Source organism: Lolium rigidum, chromosome 3 (assembly GCF_022539505.1).
Source record: "Lolium rigidum isolate FL_2022 chromosome 3, APGP_CSIRO_Lrig_0.1, whole genome shotgun sequence".
In the NCBI taxonomy this organism is placed as follows: Eukaryota; Viridiplantae; Streptophyta; class Magnoliopsida; order Poales; family Poaceae; genus Lolium; species Lolium rigidum.
The window spans coordinates 221,014,598-221,037,210 of record NC_061510.1 but is presented as its reverse complement, the minus strand read 5'-3'; positions in this window follow the sequence as shown (position 1 = coordinate 221,037,210).

The following is a 22,613-nucleotide window of genomic DNA, read 5'->3' as shown; positions in this document are numbered from 1 at the left end:
TATGTGACTTCAAAGTCTCAGCAAGAATAGACCCCACATAAATGACAATGTACTCAGCTTTATGAAATGTATTTGTATTTAGTTAACATAATATAGAATGGATAACTTTTCAGCCCGCAAGATGAAGAGCTATTTTTCTACCCATGAAGCATAGACTTAAATTACTTATATTTTCAAGAACCATAATATCATAACATATGAACTATGGACAGTTGGATTATGATAATTCCAAAATAACTTTGAGGAAAAACATGTATGTATAATGTAAATAGAAAACATCATGTAATCAAGTAAAATTATTATAATTTTTGTATAATACCAAATATAAATCCATGTACGCAATAAAAGATACTAATTATAATGCTCTATAAATTTCTAGCCTGTGCAGGTGCACGGGGTTGATGACTAGTGATATCAACCATAATTCCTGGTACTTATGGACCATGAAGAATTTATTGTCGGGCATATAGATATCCAATTCGTTATGACCATACTCTATATTACATCTTCGGCCCTCATTTGAAATACGTGCCACACAATTTACTAAATGGTTTGTAGACATTAATAGTTTCATCTTTTAAATCATGAATATTCTGAAATGCTCAGGAAACACGGTCAAAATAATTCTTCAGAAAAGGCTGTAGTATAGTGACCAATATTAGATTGACTGTATCATATGCCAACATGACGAGAATTGCATCTAATCGGTCTTTGTAAATATATTTCTGTGGGGTTCAACAAAAAATGTCAGCTGGTAAAAGTTTCAACAAACCATCTTGTATATCTGTGCTAAAGGATAAAGAATGTCAGATTATGGCTTTGACAGTAAGTTTTTGGGATAACTTTTAAGATCTCAGAGTTTTTGTGGCGGTGAGAGGCGAATTTTTGTTCAATAAAACATGGTGTGAGAAGCAACGTTTCCACTACTACGGTACTACCACGGCATTTGAGGTTGCTCAGGGATAGCACCGCAGCACTGAATTACTGGAGAGGACAATAAGAGCCTGTAAATGGGAGTGGTGTTTTGGAACATGGGAGCATATGCTCCCTATATTTTGAAATGCATCTTATACAAATTTTAAATTTCAAAAAAATTGAAACAAAAAATTCGCACGTACATCTTCACGTGCTACACGCTCACTAAGTCATTTCATAAAAAATGAACTTATCATGTGACGTGTGTAAAAAAGACAAAATTCAGTGCTGAAAACAATGCTTTTCACATAATAAGTTTTCTCTTTTACATAGGCCACAAAAAATATTATTTTTTCGTGAAACTTGACGCATACACATATATTATGGAGATGTACATGGAAAAATTTTTATCAAAATTTTTCCACACTTCAAAATATGTTTTGTTGGTAGAGGGAGCATACGCACCCGGGAGCCGAATTGAATTTCCGCCTGTAAATTCAAGTTCAAGAACTCATAGTTGCATTGGCCGGCTCAGACAAAATAGTTAAGCAATTATCCCAACAGTTAAGCAAATTCTTTTAAGTAACTTAGAGACTAGACTTAGTTGCTCAGAACGAATGGCCAAGGTGCAGGGGATGTGAACCCTGTCTGGTCCAAGGTTTGGTCGATGAAAGTTTCGGCAAAGGTTATAATTTTTTTCCCGCGTCTGATCCTTGGCACTCTTCCTTGTGAATTTTTGGTAAAAGAGACCACCTGCCCAAATTATTGACAAAAAGGACCCCCTGTGAGTGCAATTGATAAAAAAGACCACCTTCTTAGTGGCGGCAGCGCCCCCAGGTGACACGTGGCACATGCCGCCGTAGGCTGTGGCAGCAGGAGCTTGCCATCCCCGCGCCGTCCGTCGCCATCAGCTGTGGCGGGCCATGTCGCCAGAGGCAACGGCGGCAGGGTGACGTGGAGGATGCCTCCACTGAGTGTGGCGGCAGGCCCCGCCCCTTGCCAAAAATTCCCATCACGGAGGATTGCCGCATCGTCATCTTCGTCTACGTCAAACCCGCTGCCGCCAGTCTTCTATGTGAGTACAGTAGTTCACGAGTCCACGCTTTGGTTTGTGACCGAATCGATTAGTTTTGCAAATTGTTGTAGCTCATGTTAATTTTTGAAAATTCATATCCTTAGATCCGGAGCTCGCTTTTAGATGAGACTTCTTGCGTCAAGTTAGTAATTAGATTCTGTATAACTTTCTTGTAGAAAGTTTTTTCCATCCGAAAAACTTTTTCTGGCAACTTTTCTACGAAATTATTAAAAAACCGCGAAACGTTTAATCTTGTAACAATTATAGAAAAACGATTACACGTACAAAATTAGGAAATACTATACCCCTGGATTCATAAAAATGAGTAGAACACAAGAAATAAAAATTGACTTTGATAAAGTTTCAAAATATTGAAATTTGAATATGAGAATTTGAGTATTTGAGTTTTTTTGACCTAATCCAAATTCTAGAAATCTAAATGAAATGATTCTTTTTGCAAATGGATCATATCGATGCCCTACATCCAATAACATCACTGCCCAAAAATATTTGAAGGACACCGACGCCAAGGTTGTCAGTAAGTTTGCCGCTCTCTTGCTCATAAGCTTTTGAGTTTTCACCGATCCTCCGTGACGGGAATTTTTGGCAAAAGGTGGGACCTGCCGCCACACTCAGTGGAGGCATCCTCCACGTCACCCTGCCACCGTTGCCTCTGGCAGCATGGCCCGCCACAGCTGACGGCGACGGACGTTGCGGGGACGGCAAGCTCCTGCCGCCACAACCTGCGGCGGCATGTGCCACGTGTCGCCTGGGGGCGCTGCCGCCACTGAGAAAGTGGTCTTTTTTGTCAATTGCACTCACAGGTGGTCTTTTTTGTCAATAAATTAGGCAGGGTGGTCTCTTGCCAAAAATTCCTTCCTTGCAACTGTGTCCTAGCGAATCAACATATTATCACCTGCACAGCCCTTTTCCTGTGTGCACATCTCTACTTGCGAGGAATACCTTGCATGTTTTTTTTCCAGTTCCCAAGAGTCCAGGAGATATGGGAGCACCTAGGGAAGTCCAACCTGATTCAAGAGATGATACCAGTTGATAAATGGGAAACGCTAACGAAAAGCGCCGCACCGTGTGCTCTCCGTGCGGCGTTCGAAGATTCGGAAAAAAGTCACACGCGCCCCTTAAGAGCAAGTACAATAAGACTTAGTCAGCGGGCTATAAGGATTTAAATATAATATATGTATTTAGTTGGAGGAGAGAGAAGAAGAGAGAGAAGGTGGGTGGGCTCTAATGCAATAGCCAGCTCTAGAACGTGCTTCTAGACACTTTGTGAGACTAAATAGTGGGCCATGTATTGATAAAGTAGTGCATTCTTAGAGCCAACTATTGTACATGTTATCTATATGTTGGCTATAGCTGATGTGGCATAGTGCTTATAGCCATCAACTGGCTATACTATTGAACTTGCTCTAATAAGCGATGCGGCTTTATCCCCTCGTGAGTGACTTTGGACTGTTAGGATGATCTCCACGTGACCGATCCCAACGGATCGGTAACGAGTCCTTGACCTCGTTCGCGCCCTGATCGGGGGCGTCCAACTCTCTTATGGTTCGTGGGCTCCTGTGACCTGCGCTATATAAAGAGGTGGGGGCCGGGGCACACGGTACGAGGTTCGTCGCGCCGCCAGTCACCCCACCGATATTCCCTACCGATCTAGGGTTAGCGCAGTGCTCACGGGAAGCTCTGCCACCGCCGCCACCGCACGTTCACGCCACTCGCGCCGTCGCCATGGACAACGGCTCGAGCTCCTCCTCGAAGGGAGAAGGTTTGTCTCTCACTCCCTCTCGATCTCTCTCCGATCTTACAGTATGCATACAGATACAGTCTTACCCGCATTAGATCTACCCTAGATGATCCACAGATTTAACATTGGTATCAGAGCATGGTTAGTGTGTAGATCTAGATGTTTAACAGCTTCCCCACACCCTGCCCCGTACTGCAAAAGAAAAGAAAGATCACCGGCCTGGCCCTCGGGCTCGCCGGCAAAGAATGCGCCGCCTCAGGGCCGCGCAGTTCCTCTCGATCCAGGTGCGCATCGGCAAGCCGAGGCACCTGGAAGAAGAACAACTCCTCTTCACTTGCTGCTAACGCGGCTGTGCGAGACGGGGCAAAGAAACAGTATACCTGCTCGCAGTACGGTAGAGTATAGCGCCGCCTCTGCGCCGCTTGACGGTGACGCGCCCACCCTCGGGTGCACGCGCCACCGCCAAGAGGTACAGGGGGGGCGCCGCCGCACGTTCTTCTCCGACGCTGGCCATCCGGTCATCTGGTGGTGGGTAGGAGACGTGGGTGGTGAAAGAAAAAAAAAAAAAGGGGCGGCCGGCGCCGTCGGCCAGCCGACAGCAGTCACACGGCCTCGTCTTGGACGAGCGCGCGGGAAGCTGTTGCGGAGCGCGACTGCGTACCGCCATCGCTGGCAAGCAGCCGGAGCCGCGCGTGCGAGCGGGCGGGGCGAGCCAGCGCTTCTCCGCCGCCGCCGCCGGACAGTGAAGAGAGACAGGCTACGGGGGGAAATGGCTGGGTTAGGGTTTTTCGGCCGTTTGGCCGTTTTTTATACCCAGCGAAAGTAAAGTGCAGCCGACGGATCGAATCCGATGGCCAGGAGTGCCTCCGCGTCGGCACCGTGTGCGGGCCGCGTGGGCGCCGTGTGCGGGCCGCGTGGGCTGCGCTGGCCAGGCCGCGGGCGGGCCGGAGGAAGGCCGCGGCAGCAGGCCGCGTTAGCAGGCCGCGCTGCGTGCGGGCCGCGTCTGCTGGCCGCGTGGGCGCAGCGTCTGCCAGCCGCGTGGGCGGCGCGTTGCTGCGCATCGCTCGCCGCGTGCGGGCCGCGTGGGCCGCGACAGTAACAGACAGTTTAAAGTTTTTTGACAGTTTTATTAATTACAGAGGCGTTTTTAGGCAGTTTTGGGTCATTTTTGGCCAAATTTTTGTCTAGTTTTTTTTCTGAATAAATAGGACCAACGAAATATTTGTTCAGAAATTAAAAAGTAAAAGAAATGCCTCTGAAAAATTCAAAGTTTAAAGTTTAAAATTCATAGTTTCCGCTGCAAATAGTAATGATATGTGCATTTATCTCTATTTCTGCCCAACGGTGATATAGTTTTATTTGCATTAACAGTTGCATGTTTTAATTCGGACCAACGGTGGATTATAATTTGTAATTGTACTGTTCTCACTTCTTTGTGGTTTTCAAGGATGTTCCCACCCTTAGAGGGGATAACTACACAGAATGGAGGAAGAAGGTGGATTTCGCCTTCGTCTGTGCTGAGGTGGACTGGGTGGTTGACACACCGCAGCCCATCAAGCCTACTGACCCCGTCAGAGCTGACGGGGATACTGATGATGCATGGGCTAAAAAGAAAAGGGATCATGCTCCTGTGGAGATGTCCTACACTCTAGAGAACAGAAAGTGGCAGACTGCCAACAAAAAGTGCATGGCATTTATAAAGAATACAATTGAGAACGCCATCGTGGGCTCAATTACAGAGTGTGCTTCCGCTGGGGAGTACCTAGAAAAGATAAAGAGCCAGTTCACTGGTTCTTCAAAGACATATGCAACCCAGCTGTTGAAGCAGCTGGTGACAGAAAAGTATACTGGAGGTGCCAGCACATGGCATCAGGGAGCACATCCTCAGGATGAGCAACCTGGCTGCAAAGCTGAAGCCCATGGATGCTGACCTGGAGCTGAAGCCTGCACTTCTGGTTCACTTGGTGATGGCTTCATTGCCACAACAGTTTGACAACTTTGTCATCAATTACAACATGAGTCCTGAGAAATGGGACATTGAAAAGACCATTGCCATGTGTGTGCAAGAGGAGGATAGACTCAAGGCACAGAATGGAGGTACCATCAATTATGTGAAGGACAATAAGAAAAGGCTCTTCACACCAAGCAACAATGGTTCTCCTTCAAAGCAATATGGTAAAGCCCCAATGCAGCATCAGAAGTTCCAGCACAGGCAACTGCCAGTGAACAAAGATCAGTGCCTTCACTGTCAGAAGACTGGGCACTACAAGAAAGACTGCCCAGATTGGCTGAAAGAATTAATGGCAAAGAAAGGTAATAATTTAGTTTCCTTTGTAAATGAATCCCTGTATACACAGTTTTCGAAATCTACTTGGTGGATTGACTCAGGTGCAACTGTTCATGTTGCAAATTCTTTACAGGGATTCCATTCGACGAGGACTACGAAAAGAGGCGAAGGATGCTTTGAAGTCGCGAATGGAATTCAGGCAGAAGTTGAAGCTGTTGGCGCCGTCCTCTTGGAGCTAGCTGATGGCTTGACTATTCTGCTTAGAGATGTCTTATTTGTTCCTTCCATACATAGAAATTTAATAATTGTATCGCGCTTAGATAAAGACAGTTATCTATGTTATTTTGGACATGGCAAATGTGTCATATGGTGTAATAATTCTTATGTTGGGGTTGCTATACTCCATGATGAGCTTTATTTATTGTCCTTGCGTGAAAAAGTATTGTCTGTGTGTAAAGTGAATGAACAAATACCCTCGTCGGAAAAAGAAGGAAAGAAAAGAAAAAGAACTGATGAATCATCGAAATTATGGCACTGTCGCCTAGGCCATATTTCGAGGGGGAGAATAGAAAGACTCGTTAAAAATGATATTCTTCCTCCATTAGAATTCTCAGATATAGAACAGTGCATTGATTGCATTAAAGGAAAATTTGTAAAGCAAATTAAAAAGGGTGCAAATCGAAGCACAGCAACACTAGAAATAATTCACACCGACATATGTGGACCATTCCCGGTGAAAAGTGTGGATGGCTATGATTCGTTCATAACATTCACGGATGATTACTCCCGATATGGTTATATTTATCCAATAAAAGAAAGAACAGAAGCGTTGGATAAATTCAAAATATTCAAAGCTGAAGTTGAAAATCAGCATGATAAAAGAATAAAGATAGTCAGGTCTGATCGTGGAGGGGAGTACTACGGTCGATATACTCCATATGGCCAAGTCCCTGGACCTTTTGCAAGGTTTCTACTGGAGACTGGAATAGTCGCGCAGTACTCGATGCCGGGCGAACCTCAGCAGAATGGGGTAGCTGAAAGGCGCAACCGTACCCTCATGGATATGGTGCGCAGTATGATGAGCTATTCCACCCTACCATTGGGATTGTGGATTGAGGCGTTAAAACCCGCTATTCACATTCTAAACAGAGTACCAAGCAAATCGGTGCCCAAAACGCCGTATGAGCTATGGACAGGGGAGAGTGCCTTCTCTAAACCACCCGAAAGTGTGGGGGAGCCCTGCTGAGGCCAAAGTATTCAATCCAAATATCGCAAAGTTAGATACCAAAACGAGTCGGCTGCCATTTTATTGGCTATCACGAAAAGTCAAAAGGTTATCGTTTCTACTTGTCCGAGAGAAATACACAAAGTTTGTGGAAACGAGACATGCTGTCTTCTTAGAAGACGAAATGATGAGGGGAGCATGGTAGCTCGGAAAATTGATCTTGAGGAGAAGAGGGTGCATGCACCTAATCCGATGACTCAGGAGCCATTTTTTGCGCTACCATGTGCACCTGTACCGACGATCCCTGCGATTGCGGTGCAAGCGCCTGTTGTGACTCCACCCATGACAACGATGAGTGAAAATTCGGAACCTGTCCGTCAGGAGCCGAATGAACCATTTGTTGAGCATGAAAGGGAGCAACAACAGCCTCCTCCAGAAGCTGAGCCACAAGTTGAGGAACAGAATGCTCAAGAGAATGTGGCCCCAAGAAGGTCTACAAGAGCTAGAAAATCAGCCATTTCGACTGATTACAAAGTTTACAGCACAGAAACAGTTCATATGGAAGGTGATCCCACTTCATATGAAGAAGCCATGAGAAGCCCATATTCATCAAAGTGGGTGGAGGCCATGGAAGACGAAATGAAATCTACGAGTACCAACAATGTTTGGGACTTAGAGAATATTCCTAAAGGAGCCAAAACAGTGGGCTGCAAATGGGTCTACAAAATAAAATATGACTCCAATGGGAATGTCGAAAAGTATAAAGCACGACTTGTGGCAAAAGGATTTACACAAAGAGAAGGGATAGATTACAATGAGACATTTTCTCCGGTCTCATGTAAGGATTCCTTCAGAATCATCATGGCACTAGTTGCACATTTTGATTTAGAGTTGCATCAAATGGATGTAAAGACGGCATTTCTAAACGGGGATTTAGAAGAAAATGTCTACATGAAACAACCTAAGGGTTTTATCATGGAAGGCAAGGAAGAAATGGGATGCCGCCTAAAGAAATCCATTTATGGATTAAAGCAAGCCTCCAGACAGTGGTATCTAAAGTTCAAAGAGACAATTAAGAGATTTGGATTTAAAGAAAATATTGAGGACAATTGCGTTTATGCAAAGTTTAAAAGTGGGAAATATATTTTCCTAATCTTGTATGTGGATGATATTACGCTTGCCGGCGGTGATGTTAGTCTACTGCAAGAGACAAAGAAGTTCTTGTCCTCAAATTTTGATATGAAAGATCTTGGTGAAGCGTCATATGTTTTGGGCATAGAAATTCACCGAGATAGAAACAATGGAGTATTAGGACTATCGCAAAAGGCTTATTTAGAAAAGATTCTAAGTAAGTATAATATGCATAAGTGCGAGTGCCACACCTGCCCCTATAGTCAAGGGCGACAGTTTTGGGAAACATCAAAGTCCCCAAAATCAATACGAGCTCGATCAAATGAAAGCGGTTCCATATGCTTCGGCTATTGGAAGCCTACGGTATGCACAAGTGTGCACTCGCCCTGACTTAGCATTTATCACCGGAGTACTCGGTCGATATCAAGAAAATCCAGGTTTTGAACAACTGGAAAATGGTAAAGAAGGCATTGCGTTATGTGAAAGGCACAAAGAGTTACATGCTAACATACAGAAGATCTGATTCCCTAGAAATAAGAGGGTATTCAGATGCAGATTTTGCGGGGGATAAAGATGATAGAAAATCCACATCTGGATATGTATTCACCCTCGCATGGGGAGCTATTTCGTGGAGAATCTCCAAACAGACCATAGTTGCATCATCCACGATGTATGCAGAATTTATAGCATGTTATGAAGCCACGGGGCAGGCATTATGGTTAAAGAAATTTATACCCGACTTGAAAGTGGTAGATTGTATTGACAAACCACTAAAGATGTCTTGCGACAATGAGCCTGCGGTATTTTATGCTCACAACAACAAGTCGAGTAATGCTACTAAACCGATTGAGGTTAAGTATTATGTTGTGAAACACAAGGTCCAGGATCAAACTATAAGTCTCGAGCATATAAGGACAAAAGATATGCTTGCGGATCCGCTAACGAAAGGCTTACCACCCAGCGTGTTCAAGGAGCACGTAGCCGGCATGGGTTTAAGGGAAAGTCTTACCTATCCTGGATCATAAGAGGCCCAAAAGTAAAAAGAATTTGTTTCAAAACAGAGAAGTGTATTGTGGTTGTCTGATTCTATCAGCAATAGAACTGTGACGATGAAACATGCCCTATGGACTGCCTCAAAATGAAACGAATAAAGTGAAAGTATAAAGTTAAAAGAAAAGTTGAGATCAAGGGGGAGAATGTTAGGATGATCTCCACGTGACCGATCCCAACGGATCGGTAGCGAGTCCTTGACCTCGTTCGCGCCCTGATCGGGGGCGTCCAACTCTCTTATGGTTGGTGGGCCCCTATGACCTGCGCTATATAAAGAGGTGGGGGCCGGGGCACACGGTACGAGGTTCGTCGCGCCGCCAGTCACCCCACCGATATTCCCTACCGATCTAGGGTTAGCGCAGTGCTCACGGGAAGCTCTGCCACCGCCGCCACCGCACGCTCACGCCACTCGCGCCGTCGCCATGGACAACGGCTCGAGCTCCTCCTCGAAGGGAGAAGGTTTGTCTCTCACTCCCTCTCGATCTCTCTCCGATCTTACAGTATGCATACAGATACAGTCTTACCCGCATTAGATCTACCCTAGATGATCCACAGATTTAACATGGACCACAAATTTTCTCTCTTCTGGAGACCACCACGAGAACCACAGTGATAGGAAGGATTGAGGAGCGCCGCCGCGCGAGCGCCTCGGGAGGCTGCCGCCGCGCGACCACGCAGCAGCAGGGGAGTGGGGAGGTGGCTATCGCCAAGCACACATCGGGGTCGCTGCTGTCGCGCGATCCGTCGCCCATCATGCATCAGGTGTGTCAGCCGCCGACGAGTGCGCGGCAGGAAGGCTGCCCCAGGCGAGCGTGCGGAGGCATACACGTGAGAAGGAAGCGCTCGTCGGCCAGGTAGGAAGGTCGACGCCGAGCACGGAGCGTGGAGGAGCCTGCGGCCTGCAAGCGCATGGAGGAGTCCGCGGCTGGCCGGCGCGTGAAGGTAGATGAAGGTATGCACGCGATGAAGAGTCCGGCGGCCGGCGCGATGCTTGCCTTGAGTTTTTCTTCTCCCTCCGTAGCTCGATCTGTAGACTCTTTTTTTGGTCTCTTGATAGTTGATTCCCATGGAGGTACTCATGGTGTTTTTCCATGTGAACTGTACCGTGAGTGATTTCTCCAGTTGCATATGTCTCCAAATCTCCAATTAATTTAGGGAAAAGTCACATTTAGAAAGCACAATTATTTTGCATTTCAGGGGGAGGAATTTGGCAGCTCGACGGTAGGAATTTGGCAGCCAGGCATTGTGATTTTGGTAGCTAGGTGTTTTGGATTATGGCAGCTAAACGCATGAATTTGGCAGCCAGGCGCTAAGTATTTGGCATCCAATCACAAAAAAATTGGAATTTGGCAGCTAGGAACAAAGAATTTGGCAGCCATTCTCTAAGTATTTGGCAGCTAATTGCAAAGAATATTGAGCTAACCACATGGTAATCAAGGAATTTGGCAGCTAAGCTTAAAGAATTTGGCAGCTAATCGCAATTAATTTGGCAGCTTGGGACAACGAATTTCTCACCCCTTTTACAACATTGATTTTCTAACTGATGTCTCTTGGCTAGTTTTACGGTTAAAACAACTATTTTTGTCGAGGAATGGCTTCCTGGTAACTGATGTAGAGGAGTAGTAAGGTTGAAAAACATTGTAGAGGAGTACTAGAGAAGTAGTATGTGTTGTAGCAAAATAATGTAGAAAAGTACTGTAACAACGTGATGCAGCAGGTTGCTGTAACAACGTGATGCAGCAGGTTGCTTTCAGTACTCAGGTCATCTCCAACCGTGCGACCCAAATGGACGCGCTGGGCCATCTGTTTTGGGCCGTTTGGGTGGCCAAGCGGACACCCAGACAGCGGCTCGCGTCCGCGTGTCCGTTTGGGTCCCACGCTGCGCCCAACGCGCGGACGCAGCGCATATTCGAAGAGAAACAAAAAAAGATATCTAAAATGTACATTTAAACGATATTTGATTAAGCATATGTCCTATTTTGGGCAAATTTGTACATAGCCATATTTTAGGCAAATAACTAACAAAAGAAGTTCTCTATATGGGCTTTAAAATTTAAAACAAATTAAAAAAAAACCCTAAGCTAGGGTTTGGTCGACGACGCTGTGGCCGCCGGTGCGTTGCCTAGTCCCTGTGGGCGTCGTCGGCCTCGTCGTCGACGCACTGTTGTGGCTCGAGCGCGCCGGGGACTCCGGCCACGGAGACCACAGGGCCTCCTCCCAGGCGGAGTGGGGGTCCGGAGCCGCCCGCTGCTCCGCCGCAACAGCACGGAGCTGCGCCTCCTACCTGAGGCGCTGCTCCCTCTCCTGCCAGGCGAGGCACCGGGCATGTAGGCGCCTCCCCTCCTCCGCGCGACGCCTGGCCTCCTGGCGCTGCTGCTCCTCGCGGCGGAGCCTGGTCTCCTCGCGTCGCCGCGTCTCTTCCACCTCCCGGCGGGCCTAGGCGAACAGCTCCCAGGCCTCGGCGTCCTCGACCACCTGCCGGGCCTCCTCCTCCACCGCGGAGGTGCGAAGGGCCGCTTGGAGTTGCGGCCACTTCGTTTCCTCCTCCGCCGCCGATATCATCAGAGCGGCGCGGAGGTCGGGGTCCTCCTCTGAGGACTCCGGCTTGTGCTGCAGCAGCAGCGGCGCCGGTTGTGCCAATGCCGCGCCGCCGCGGGAGGTCTCTCCGATGTGGAGGCCGCCGCGGTTTCCTCCGGCCCGCAGCGCCGGCGGAGGACGGTGGCTGCTGCTGGCCTCCTCGTCGTTGGCTCCAGGAGCGAACCGTCGCTTCGAGGCCATGGCGGCGGTTGCGCTCGGGGAGTGAACAGTAGAGTGGGGAGTGGACTGAAGGGACAGATACCTCCAATCCACATTTAATAAGCCTCCCCGGTCACCGATAGGTGGGCCCAAGGGAGACGAGCAGGCCAGCGGCCGGACGCGACCGGACGCCGCGTGCCATCCGCGGCCACGCAAACCTAACCCAGATTTGGGTCGGGTTTGCGTCGTTCCGGACGCCGCGGTCATCCGCATTTGCGGTGCGTCGCCGCGTTGGGCCGCGTTTTTGTCCGGCTGAACTCATTCGGACGCGGGCGTTGGAGATGCCCTCAATTCATGTCATCACGTGGTCCGCATGGCATTTTGACTTTTATGTAGGGTCACGGGTGGGTTGAACCATTGCTGAAAAATGAATAAAGAACGGTGCTAAAGCGAGAACAGTGCGGCTGCATGTTGCCAAGCTGACGCCACACTGAAAGATATATATACGGCGGTCGCCACGTAGCACAGTCCTTGATAAATCGGGCTCTGCTGTTTTGGAGGCACTTATGTGCAATTCTGATGACGTTGTGCATAGGCTGAAGGACGTGGGAGTAAGGGAATTGATAGCGACTAACTGTTGGTGTCTTCTCATGCTTGTTCAGCAAAATCAATATTTCTTTTTTCTTCTAGGAATTCAACAGAATCTATATCAGAGATCTCTCTGAATTATTCACGTGCATGTAAGAAGAATTCAGGGATCCGTTGAAGTGGATGGGAAAACCCGAAGGAGGGTTACTCAAAGCTAAACGTGGATGCTTCTTTTTCGGCATTGTCTTTCATGGGAGCAACATGAGCGGTGATCAGAGATGATAGGGGCATTTCATTGCAAGCAACAACTGCGGAATGCCTTCTTTATGTCGGATGCGTAGATGGCTGAAGCGCGTGAAGCGAAGGTCATCTCTTGGCAGGATAGGTTGGATGCTCCAAAAGGGGATTTTTTTTTAGCTTTCCAAGGGGATTGCTAGTAGCGATTCCATGGATGTCATCACAATCGTGCAAGAAGGTGGAAACTCTATCGGACCAACGGTTGCTATCTACGAGGAGTGCTCCTTTCTATCTATTCTGAGATTTCTATCACGTTTTGTTTCACCATACACTACAAAAAATGCTCCCCATATCCGGCGATTTTTTTGGATGGCACAAGATGTAGTAGCATGTAATTTTTTTTTAACGCGGCAGATCACCAGTTCTGGGCGGCTATACAAATTTACTCCGTGGCAGACTCGATATCTGAACTTACTTCTGGCGCGGTAGGTGACCAACAAGGAAGGCACAATTTAATACCGCGATAGATGGATATAGGCACATAATTTTACGCGGTGGATCCTACGACTCGTCTATAGTGCATCTGTTCTAGGATACTGGTCAAGCTTGTCCCCGCCGATAGGTGTGCCCTACAATAAACGAGCGTAATAATTATGTTTTGTTCTCCATCTATCCACTCGTTCTCTTCACCCTCTCCAGCTGTCCACGAAAATTTAAGCGGGAGGTGGCGCACGGACAATGACCAATCGAGAGCTTAGGCCACGGGCGAGAGCTGGACTGCGAGATGCACACATTGTTCTTTCGTTGATAGAGAAATGATTATCACATATGGAAATATCACTATGCGACCAATATTTGGGGATTTCTCGATATCACACGTGAACATAGTTCTTCTTCTTTTGTTTCTAAGTGTCACCCTACTATACCTGAGTATATCTATGACGCGGATTGGAACGACATCAACTCGTAAACTGGTTGGATTTGCAAACTGAACCTCAGCTCTGGTACCGTATTGTCTGAGTCGAGGAGATGTGATACACAACCACCAACCTTCTTCCTTAATCAAAAACTTTGAGAACAACTTCAATCAAACAGATGTACATGAGAATAATTAACACAATCAGATGAACAAGTGACATAAGGATTTATGTGAAAACCTCCTCAACTTGAGGAGAGAAAAATCATAGGTATGGATTAACCTACTAAGGCAAGTTCCACTATGAGTAAGCTGGGTACAAAGTCTTCTTTAGAAAGCCTAGATAGATTACAACACACTTCAGTGTTGCCCACCGACGGCGGCAACATTATTGCAAAGCCAAGCTATCACAACTTAAGCCCTCTTCTGTAATCAACAAATTACTCTTAAACCATATATTCAAACCGCGAACATGGTAGACATGCGGACATATGTGTTTTTTTAACATACTCACGAAATTTAAGCTCTGACGATCATCATTTGTCTTCCCAAATTGTTTGTATACCAAAACTACTCTTTGCTGAAAGTGGAACAGTCCGAACAACTAACTAAACCGCTCTCAAATCTGTACTCAACCGATCAAATATCAAACATGCTAAACATATCGAAGTAATTAAAGTAAAGAACACCAAATTTGGAGGAGTCTAAGAAAGTTCGAGGCTCCGAACAGCAACTTGAAGAAAGACCGGCCACATCTCAGAAATCTGTACTGGAAGCACCTCTTGTTTTTCCTCTTTCCTCACTTGGTTGTGCTCTTGTAGTGTGTTCTCTTACCCTCTCGCAATGGTAGCTACGTTCTGGCTTCGCTCACTTTCTTGCTCACCCAAACACGGTTCTCGGTTTCACCTCTCAAGGAATCAGCTCACCCATTAGATACGAACATTGACCAAAGATTGTTACATGTTAAACTTCTTAGGCTGATATTGAATTGCCAACACACCTTCATGTAGAGAGACATAGCCCAACACTAAGCTTTGCGCAAAAAGTGGTACGTAAGAACATACTATGCTGAGCGGTACAAGGGCGAGTATTTTTCCGGATGCCCCTCATCCCTAATTAATTAGATGAAGTATAGTTGCACGCAAAGCACACGTTCTCTTTTTTACCCTGTACTTTTTTTTTGAAACTTTCTCTACCTCTACTACTACTACATATGAAACACTACGGCTGGGTTTCCGGATAGGTGCAGACAGTAGATATACATAGAGAGAAATGTAGCCGTAAAGCTAGAATGCATTAAATAAAAGCAGGTGTGGTTATAAGTGGAAGGTTTTCGTTTAATTTTTTTTGAGGGCCAAACAATTTAATTCATTCATCATGGATTACAGTACCTTTACAATCAGTAGACAAAGATTGGCCAATCTGTTGACCCTGACCTAACCCTCCCGTCCTCCTCCCGAGCCGCCCCGCGTGGCGGCGGGGGGGGGGGGGGACTCTCCCCGCCGTCGCCGCCTCCCCCCTCTCCCCCTCCCCTCGCCGCCGCCAGGGGGCGCGGTCTGGCAAAGGCCGGCCAGCGCCGGCGGGGATTCTTCGTCATCTCACGCGAGGAGGTCAGGCGTGGGTCGTCTTCCTCAGGCCGGAGCGCGGCCCTTTCGTCAGGGACCTCGATGGCGGCGTCTGGCCTTGGCTCGGGGACGCCATGACGGACGACGAGGTGGTGGAGTTCCCTGCCGATAGCAGAGGGAGGGGTGGGGGAGAGCTGCTAGGGGAAACCCTAGGTCCCCTTCTCCACGCCTCTCGGCGGCCGGCGACGGAGGGTTGTCTTTCGGTTGCGGCGGTGCCTAGGCGTGTGCGGTGTCTTCGAACTACGCGATCTGTTTGGTGTCTCCGGCGGCAACCGTGGCTATCCTGGGATGGTCGCCGGCGTGGGGGCCCAGCCTGAATAAAGGCGGCGGTCCTAGGGTCTCTCTTGGGCGAAGATGAAGACCTGCCGAAGGCCAGCCCTTCATGATCTGGCCGAGTGTTGAGTTCCGGAAGGTGCTGCCGGCGAATGTAATAGTGCTTCTATTGCATGGAGTTTGCTGGATCGGTGGTATTCGGCCGTGCGCGCCCATGCTTTTATTCCGACCGTTTGGTTTTGGAGGGTGCTGCGCGAAGCTTTTTTCTGTGTTGACACCAAGTGACAGCTGATCCATGGTAAAGTCAGAAGAAGAGAATATCATTAAGGCCGGATTTGGAGGACTAGCTAATGGAGGTTCAAGTCTTTGCGTTGTTTTGGGGCTTGCTTGATGTTCCGGGCTTCGCAACAAGGGTATGAAAGTGGGGGTGGCAACACATGTGAAGTTCAGAGTCTTACCTTTCAGGGTGAAAAATCATAATCCTTATCCTTAATATTTATAGGAGATGTGGCAAATTTAGGATCAGGAGACAGTTTATATCTAACAGTATGTTGTGCAAGAAACTTTTTAATTTTACTTGCATCAGTAGTAGCATTGCATTTAACAATGAAATCATCATCAAGTTCCACATAATCCTCATCAGGATCATCACTAGAGTATTCAACAGACTCAGGTGAATTAACAGGTGTAGCAGCATTTTCATTAGGAGTTTCGAGTATTTTCAATTTGTCTAGACCTAGCAATTGTAGCATCTAGAAAAGATCCTAACGAACCACTATCATCAAGCACGGTAGAAGCATCATCAAAATTATAAGAGGAATTTTCAGATTCAGCGAAGTACCGAGCATTTGAAGCTTGTGGTGGTGAAACAAGTTTACTTATCACGGATGGTGAATCAAGAGCAACGAGAGGTACTCAGAGTTGTACCTTTTCTTGTAGTGGATGGTAATATGGCGATTTTAGTATCGCGAGGTTAACCCATGATGGAGAATTTGCAGCGAACAATATCAATCCAAGTGAACTTGCAAATAAAGCTATGCTCCTCGGCAACGGCGCCAGAAAATAGTCTTGATGACCCACAAGTATAGGGGATCGCAACAGTCTTCGAGGGAAGTAAAACCCAATTTATTGATTCGACACAAGGGGAGCCAAAGAATATTTGTAAGCCTTAACAGCGGAGTTGTCAATTCAGCTGCACATGGAAACAGACTTGCTCGCAAGAGTTTATCAGTAGTAACAGTTTTATAGCAGTAGTAGTAGTGAAATATCAGCAGCAGTGTAACGAAGACAACAGTAGTGATTATAGTAAACAGCAGGATTAAAATACTGTAGGCACATGGATGGATGAACGGGCGTTGCATGGATGAAAGAAACTCATGTAACAATCAAGTTAGGGCATTTGCAGATAATAATAAAACGGTATCCAAGTACTAAACAATTATAGGCATGTGTTCCATATTTAGTCGTACGTGCTCGCAACGAGAAACTTGCACAACATCTTTTGTCCTACCAGCCGGTGGCAGCCGGGCCTCTAGGGAATCTACTGGAAATTAAGGTACTCCTTTTAATAGAGCACCCGAGCAAAGCATTAACACTCCGTGAACACATGTGATCCTCACATCACCGCCTTCCCCTCCGGTTGTCCCAATTTCTGTCACTTTGGGGCCTCGGGTTCCGGACAGCAACGTGTGTATACAACTTGCAGGTAAGATCATAAAACAATGAATATCGTCATGAAACAATAACATGTTCAGATCTGAGATCATGGCACTCGGGCCGTAGTGACAAGCATTAAGCAACAATCTTATGCTATTACATGACCAATCTCATCCAATCCCTACCATCCCCTTCAGCCTACAGCGGGGGAATTACTCACACATGGATGGGGGAAACATGGCTGGTCGATGGAGAGACGTCGGTGGTGATGACGGTGATGATCTCCTCCAATTCCCCGTTGATACGTCCAATTTGCATCACTATTTTATATCATAATTTGCTGTTATTCATTGATATATTTCATATTGGGACACAATACTTATGTTATTTCATCTATTTTGCATGTTTCATGATTATTTGGAGATCGAGCACCGGAGCCGAGGATTCTGCTGGAAAAAGCACCGTCGGGATGCAATATTTCGGAAGATCAAGCTGTGGAAGGAAGTTTTACCAAAAATCCTATTTTCCCGGATGACGGAGGAAGCCGGAAGGGGAGCCGAGCTGGACCCGGGGTGGGCCCACACCATAGGGTGGCGCGGCCCATGGCCCGGCCGCGCCACCATGTGGTGTGGGGCCCCCTCGGCCTCTTTCGCCTCCTTTTCTTGGCGAAACCCTTCGTCCCGAAGACCTAAGCCACGAGAGGAATCCTCACGAAGGGTTACAGCCGCCTCGCGGGGCGGAGAACACCGAGAGAAAAGAGCTCTCCGGCGGGCAGGAATCCGCCGGGGAAATTCCCTCCCGGAGGGGGAAATCGACGCCATCGTCACCGCCATCGAGCTGGACATCATCTCCATCACCATCATCATCATCTCCACCATCATCACCGCCATCTCCACCGCTGGACATCGTCACCGCTGTAGCAATTTGGGTTTGATCTTGATTGTTTGATAGGGGAAACTCTCCCGGTACCGATTTCTACTTGTTGTTGATGCTATTGAGTGAAACCATTGAACCAAGGTCTATGTTCAGATTGTTATTCATCATCATATCACCTCTGATCATGTTCCATATGATGTCTCGTGAGTAGTTCGTTTAGTTCTTGAGGACATGGGTGAAGTATAATTGTTAGTAGTGAACTATGGTTGAGTAATATTCAATGTTATGATATTTAAGTTGTGGTGTTATTCTTCTAGTGGTGTCGTGTGAACGTCGACTACACGACACTTCACCTTTATGGGCCTAGGGGAATGCATCTTGTACTCGTTTGCCAATTGCGGGGTTGCCGGAGTGACGAAACCTAAACCCCCGTTGGTATATCGATGCGAGGAGGGATCGCAGGATCTCGAGTTTAAGGTCTGTGGTTAGATTTATCTTAATTACTTTCTTGTAGTTGCGGATGCTTGCAAGGGGTATAATCACAAGTATGTATTAGTCCTAGGAAGGGCGGTACATTAGCACAGGTTCACCCACACAACACTTATCAAAACAATGAAGATTAATCAGTCGTATGTAGCGAAAGCACTAGACTAAAATCCCGTGTGTCCTCGAGAACGTTTGGTCATTATAAGTAAACAAACCGGCTTGTCCTTTGTGCTAAAAAGGATTGGGCCACTCGCTGCAATTATTTCTCTCGCATTTTACTTACTTGTACTTTATTTATATGTTACATCAAAACCCCCTGAACACTTGTCTGTGAGCATTTACAGTGAATCCTTCATCAAAACTGTTTATCAACACCTTCTGCTCCTCGTTGGGATCGACATTCTTACTTATCGAAGATACTACGATACGCCCCCTATACTTGTGGGTCATCAAGACTATTTTCTGGCGCCGTTGCCGGGGAGTGAAGCGCTATTGGTAAGCGGAATTGGTAAGGAAAACCTTTACTGTTTGTGCTGATTTTATTTCTGCCTGCTGCTATAAGTCATTATGGAGAGATCTTCTCTTCAATTTCTATTTGGGAAATCTACTACTACCGCAACGGTAGTGGATGAGGCGCCAGGTGAGGAAGTAATACCATATAAAATACCTACGAAAATTATTGAACATGTTATGGATAATCGCTATGAAGGGGATGGAACTGTCCATCCTGGTGATCATTTACTGTTTTTTGCATGAATTATGCGGGTTATTCAAATGTGCAGGTATTGCTATGAATGAAGTTAGGAAAAAACTATTCTCTATATCGCTGTCGGGTAAAGCGGCGCATTGGTATAAATTGCTGAAGAATGGTGATTCTCTTGATTGGGAGGACATTGTGCCTTTATTTTATTCCAAATTTTATCCTCTAAGTGAAATTCACAAAGATCGGAACCGCATATATAATTTCTGGCCTCATGATGGAGAGAGTATTGCCCAAGCTTGGGGGAGATTGAAGTCTTTAATGCTCAAATGCCCCATTCATGAGCTTCCTGGTAATGTTATTATTGATAATTTCTATGCAAGACTTTCTTTTCAAGACAAGACCTTGCTGGATACTTCTTGTTCTCGGATCATTTACACGCAATAAAGAAGAGTTTAAAAGGGACCTTCTTGATCGGATCCAAGAAAATACTGAAGGTTGGGAGAACGACAAAGATAGAGAATCAGGTATAATTTATGATTATAAATGCATTGAAGCTTTTATGGATACTGATACATTTCATAATATTAGTGCTACATATGGTCTTGATTCTCAAGTTGCTGCAAACCTTTATAAAGCTTTTGCCTCTCATTATGAATTGCCTAAGAGGAATTTTGATAAGTATCATGAACCGTACAAAGATAAAATTGATTCATCTATTAATAAGTGTGTTGTAGTTGAAACTGCTGATCGTGTTATTCCTGAAGCTTATATTGAAAAAACTCCTTTTCCTGCTAAAATGAAAGAGTACTCTGTTATAAATAGTGCGGTTCATAAAAGTGAAAAGAAACCTAGAGAACCCGAAGAACAAATAAAAGTTGAACCTCGCTGTTGCAATTGTTAAAGATCTTGTGATCTGAAAATGTAGAGGATGGTCATATTATTTTACTGTGAAGATGCTTCTAATATTGTTTCACATCCTAATAAACCCAAACAAGCTAGTGTTCCTATGCTATCTCGTTAAAATTGGTGATCATTGCTATTATGGTCTATGTGATATTGGTGCAAGTGTTAGTGCTATACCTTATGAGCTATACACGGAGATTATGCACGAAATTGATTCTTGTGAGCTTGAAGATATTGATGTGGTTATTCAGCTGGCTAATAGAGAAACTATTTCTTCAATTGGTATTGTTCGAGATGTGGAAGTTCTATGTGGTAAGATTAAATATCCTGCTGACTTTTTGGTACTTTGTTCCGCTGCTAGTTATTATTGTCCTATCATTTTTTGTAGACCTTTTCTAAATACTTGTGGAGCTATTATAGATTGCAAGAAAGAGAAAATTTTGACTAAATTTGTTGGTGAATCTTATGAGTTTAACTTCTCTAAATTTACTAAAACTCCTTATAAAGCTGATTTGCCTAGTAATGATTTTAAAATGGAGCAGTGTGCATCTATTGTTCTTGTTCCTAATAATCCTTTGCGGCAACATTTGGAGGATAGCGAGAGTGAAGTTTTTAGGAAAGAAAGAGATGAGCTTGAGGAGATTTTTCTTCGCCAACCTATTCTCAAGCATGATTTACCGGTGGAAGACTTGGGTACAACACCGCCACCAAAGGAAGATCCTGTTTTTGATTTAAAGCCTTTGCTCGATAATCTTAAATATGCTCATATTGATGATAAGAAAATATATCCTGTTATTATTAGTTCTAAGCTTACGAGTTTGAAGAAGAAAGATTATTGCAAATATTGAAGAAACACCGAGGTGCTATTGGCTATACTCTTGATGACTTGAAGGGGATTTCTCCCTCTATTTGCCAACACGCCATTAATATGGAAGATGATGCGAAGCCTGTTGTTGAACCTCGAGCGTCGTCTAATTCCCAAGATGAAGGATGTGGTAAGAAATGAGGTATTACGACTTCTTGAAGCTGGTATTATATATCCTATTGCTGATAGTAGATGGGTTAGTCCTGTGCATTGTGTTCCTAAGAAAGGAGGAATGAATGTTGTGCCTAATGATAATGATGAGCTCATACCTCAAAGAGTAGTTGTAGGGTATAGAATGTGCATTGATTATCGAAAAGTTAATAAGGTTACTAAGAAAGATCATTACCCTTTACCATTTATTGATCAAATGCTAGAAAGGTTATCTAAAAATACTCATTTTTGCTTTCTTGATGGTTATTACGGGTTTTCACAAATTGCTTGTTAAAGCTAAAGATCAAGAGAAAACCACTTTTACTTGTCCCTATGGAACTTATGCTTATAGGCGTATGCCTTTTGGTTTACGTAATGCTCCTGCTACTTTTCAAAGATGCATGTCTGCTATTTTTCATGGCTTTTGTGAGAGTATTGTGGAAGTATTCATGGATGATTTTTCTGTTTACGGGAATTCATTTGATAGTTGCTTGCGAAACCTTGATAAAGTTTTGCAGAGATGTGAAGAAACTAACCTTGTTCTTAATTGGGAGAAATGCCACTTTATGGTTAATGAAGGAATTGTATTGGGACATAAAATTTCTGAGAGAGGTATTGAAGTTGATAGAGCTAAAGTTGAAGCTATTGTGAAGATGCCCTATCCTAGGGATGTAAAAGGTATTCGTAGTGTTCTTGGTCATGCTGGGTTTTATAGGAGATTTATTAAAGATTTCTCCAAGATTTCAAAGCCTCTTACTAATCTTCTTCAAAAAGATGTACCTTTTGTTTTTGATGATGATTGTAAGGAAGCTTTTGAAACTCTAAAGAAAGCCTTAACAACTGCTCCTATAGTTGAACCTCCTGATTGGAACTTACCTTTTGAAATTATGTGTGATGCTAGTGATTTTGTTGTAGGCGCTGTTCTTGGACAGCGAGTAGATAAAGAATTAAATGTTATTCATTATGCTAGTAAAACTCTTGATGCTGCTCAAAGAAATTATGCTACTACTGAAAAAGAATGGTTAGTCGTAGTCTTTGCTTGTGATAAATTTAGATCTTATATTGTTGATTCAAAAGTTACAATTCATACTGATCATGCTGCAATTAGATACCTTATGACAAAGAAAGATGCTAAGCCGAGGCTTATTAGATGG